Source organism: Austrofundulus limnaeus, unplaced genomic scaffold (assembly GCF_001266775.1).
Source record: "Austrofundulus limnaeus strain Quisiro unplaced genomic scaffold, Austrofundulus_limnaeus-1.0 Scaffold514, whole genome shotgun sequence".
Taxonomy (NCBI): Eukaryota; Metazoa; Chordata; class Actinopteri; order Cyprinodontiformes; family Rivulidae; genus Austrofundulus; species Austrofundulus limnaeus.
The window spans coordinates 357066-360954 of record NW_013952916.1 but is presented as its reverse complement, the minus strand read 5'-3'; the positions used below and the strand labels follow the sequence as shown (position 1 = coordinate 360954).

General features: G+C 38.7%; 1 protein-coding gene across 1 annotated transcript in view; it reads left to right on the top strand.

The window, feature by feature from the left end:
• lpp (LIM domain containing preferred translocation partner in lipoma) overlaps positions 1 to 3889 on the top strand; it is a gene marked incomplete at its 3' end in the record, with an annotated part of 100105 nt that overhangs the window by 2026 nt on the left and 94190 nt on the right. Inside the window, 1 exon segment of the mRNA XM_014025994.1 lies at positions 1051 to 1122.

Below are 3889 nucleotides of genomic sequence, written 5' to 3'. Positions count from 1 at the left end.
TGCGCGCTGCGTTGTGGGGGAGGAGGGACACCTTAAATCCACCGTTTCGTCCTCCTCTGGGGCCAAAAGTATAAAAACTCTCCAGTTTTTTCTGACTGAGGCTCAAAGTTATTTGTTGAGCAACAAAACGGTTCAGGACGGGGGGCTGCTTCAGAACCGGTTACTGGGTCAGAACAATATTTTAGTCAAACAGAACCAACAAGACTGAAACAAAAAGTAAAGAATTAGGGAAAAAAATAAATGTTAAATATAAATAAATTCTATTTATAATAAATTAATATTAGTTTTACATCTAAAAATCATATTTTATTATTTTAATCTATTTTCCTCATTCAGCAACCTATTAAATTCCTGTTATGTTTCATGTAGGAGAAATACACTTTTTTTTCAGTCAGTATTTAATACAGCTGGCAAAATAAATTGTTAAAATATGTATTATGTGCTTCTGTTTTTTTTTAATTCAGGAGATTATAAAAAATCCTTCATTTTATGGGAAGACCCTCTTGATTCAAGAGAAAACTCCAGTTTTTTTTAAAAATGGCTGCTTATTAATTAATTGTTAATCTAATCCACATGCTTTCTTCTGTCTTCTGTTCAGGCCTTCATCAGCTTGGATCTGTGTATTTAAATAAATGAAGTGTGAGATGATCAGTGAAAAGTTGGATCCCACTGAAAGGACCAGAGATTATTTATAGATGTGATTATCGCCTGTTGGTCGACTTTTCCAAATAATGCCATGGTGTCACTCACCAGCGTTGTTTTTCTTGTGGATGTTTCCAGTGTAGTTTTGGCCTCCGGCAGCGTGATGAATCCCTGACAGACTAGACTATAAATGGACAACTTGTACTGTGGTTCACAGGTGGAATTTATAGGAACCAGGCCAAGTTCCATCTTTCCCCTGATGAGTGAGACAAGTCAGAGAAAAATAATGTCTCCCAGATGACCGGATCTGTTTACTATGCTGGTGTGGCTCTGCTCAGCTCAATTATTGTAGTTAGGTAATCTGTTTGACTAACACAAACTTGTCTTTTTGTTTCTCAATGTCAACAGATTTTAGTGTACTGCAGAGAGCTTCAACTGCCTTCCTGAAATTCCTATCACCCAAAGAGGAGAGAAGCTAAGGTAACCTGTTTGGACCTTTTTTTTCTAGCTTGTATGGTTTTCATCTCTTGTGTTAACTCTGCAGATGGTGATGGAATTTAGTGCGATGTGTAGACCTAACATTAGACTTAAGGATGTGCTGAACTTTGTGTTGTTTTTGTTTCCATTCTGCTTTTTTAATTGCTGCACACACCCTCTGCACCAGGTCACATTACAAACAGGAGAGAACAACTCATGTTGTAAAACAGTTTCTTAAAGGTTGTGGCTTCAGATTTTTCTTTTTCTTTTTTGATACAACTACTGGCATTAATGGATAAACTAAAAGGCAATCAGTTATTATTGTATCAGTCTGCCTTAGGGCAGCCGTGGCTACAATGTAGCTTACCATCATCAGTGTGTGAATTAATGAATAATGTAAAGCATCTTTGAGTGTCCTAACAAAGCTTTGTATGCATTATTATTATTATTATTATTATTATTATTATTATTATTATTATTATTATTATTATTATTATTATTATTATTATTATTATTATTATTATTACTGAGGATAATGAGCACTACGGAATAAACCGGACTGTTGTTTTCTCCTGATAAATTAACGGAAAATGTTATGTAAACTGAATCAAGATTGTTTTATTTTTAATTTCCAGTGGATTTCCCTTTTTATTTCAAACAGGAAGTAAGAGGAAAAAGATTAGGCAGACATGCAGTAAAGAGCTGACAGGTCTCCTGCTGCATTTTTGTTCTCGTAGTATGCACCAAAAATACTTCGCTACTGAGTGTTTTGACTAAAGGCTTGGCCATAATAACTCAGATATGTATAAAAAAGTGTTACCAAAAAATGCAGTTTTGGTGAAGGAAAAAAAAGATATGAGTATGAGTTTCTGGTTGTGTAACCTTGAGGAAAAAGACCAGTTTACATGATATTAAAACAAAAATGTATTAGATGGGCAGTGATTTTAATGTTTGAAGTCATTGTAAAATGCATGTTAAACCTACGAGTTTGACAAACAGCATGTGGAAGAAAGTTCTGTGGTCTGATGAGACCAAACATCAGCTTTTTGGCCAATTTCCCATAAAGCTGGTGAAGATCGAGGAGTTGTAGCTTAGTTACTCATCTCAACTGCTGAAGCCTGTACTCCTTCACAGTGATCACAGGGGTCTTGGTGGTCTCTCTGTCTCTCAAGCCCTCAGCATGTTCCACCCAAAGCTGTGAAATTCACTCATTGTCGCAACAAAAACTGTGATGAAAGTTGCATAATTTTGTTCTCAGTTTTGTGACGACCGTCCTGCCCCGTTTTGCCACAAATCCCCCGTGCAGAATTGGAACCCGGTTGCAGACTCGGTTGATCAGAAGTTTGAGGGCGTGTTTGTTTAGCTGAAAAGCTCTCTGACGGCAATAGCAGCATTTTACTTCAACTACTCTGTTTCCAGAAGCCGACTGTTTCTCGTCCAAACAACAGGGATAGCTCTGAGGATCAGTTGGACAAGAACGTACGTCCATCTACATCAGTGATCTTTAAACTTCTTAGCTTCTGGCCAACAAAATAACTTGTTTCAGAAACTTGTGATGTTACTGGTTTATATATGCAAATAAGGGCACAGCAGTATTAGCAAATCTAATAACTATGATAGCACTTTTATCCATTTATTTTCATTTTTTTGCAAAAATTCTGGTGAAAATATTCCATTAATAATGTATTTGTGGAAATTATCTGGGGACCCTCACTTGAGGTTTCATGACCCACAGAGGGGTCCCAGCCCCAACTCCAACTTTGGGCACCACAGATCTATACGACTCTTCCAGACAAGTATAAAGATAGTCAAACGGCCAGGGGTTTACCAGGACCTCATGGAACCTGAAAGCTGTGTGCGAGAACGATCGTCTTACAGCAACGTGACCGCCAGTGGAGCATGCTGGTCCCTCCAGTGTGTGAGGACGGTCTGCTCATAGTAGATTTATACATGCCCCACATTCCTTTCATTTCTTGATGATGGATTTATCAGAACTCCTGAACAGGTCTTGTAATCCCGAGGCTGCAGGTTGTAGACCTGGTTGCATCAAGAAGGGCATCTGGTGTTAAACAAATCGCCAAATCTTTTATTTTTGTGAACCTTGCAGAAGAGATCAACTGAAAGAAAAACCTCAAGTGTGTTAATTTTCTTCAGTCCATCACACAAACAGCAGTAAACATATAGACTTTGCTGCTCACTGCTGAATAAGTGTAAAAACATCTGCTGCAGGTAGCTTTTAATTTCTCCACCAGGCGTCTTTTTTTTATTACCTGTGAGTCATTCGAAACCTCCCAGAGCCTCACAGCTCTGAGTAAAGCTGCTGCCTCTGAATTGAGGAGAGTCATCTGAGGTGGTTTAGGGCATCCGATTAAAAGGCCTCCGGGGCATTTTTACTGTGGTGGTTTTCGAGGCACATCCTCCTGGGAAGAGAATCCGCAGCAGACCCAGAACTCCCTGGAGGGATCCTCTCTGTCCTGGAAGCGCCTTGGGGATTCCCCTGGAGGAGCCGGAGAGTGCTGTTGGGAGAAGGATGCCTGGGCTTCGATAAGCAGCAGAAAACAGATAAAAGTAAAAGAGTTGGTTCAGAAGACAATAAATAATAAGTGATTAGTTTCTACATATATTGCAACCTGGAGGCACTTCTCTATAGTGGCTCAGTTCAGCTGTTTGTATCTACAGTGGTTTGCAAAAGTATTCATACCCCTTGAACTTTTCCATATTTTGTCACATTACAACCACAAACATAAATATATTTCACTGGAATTTAATG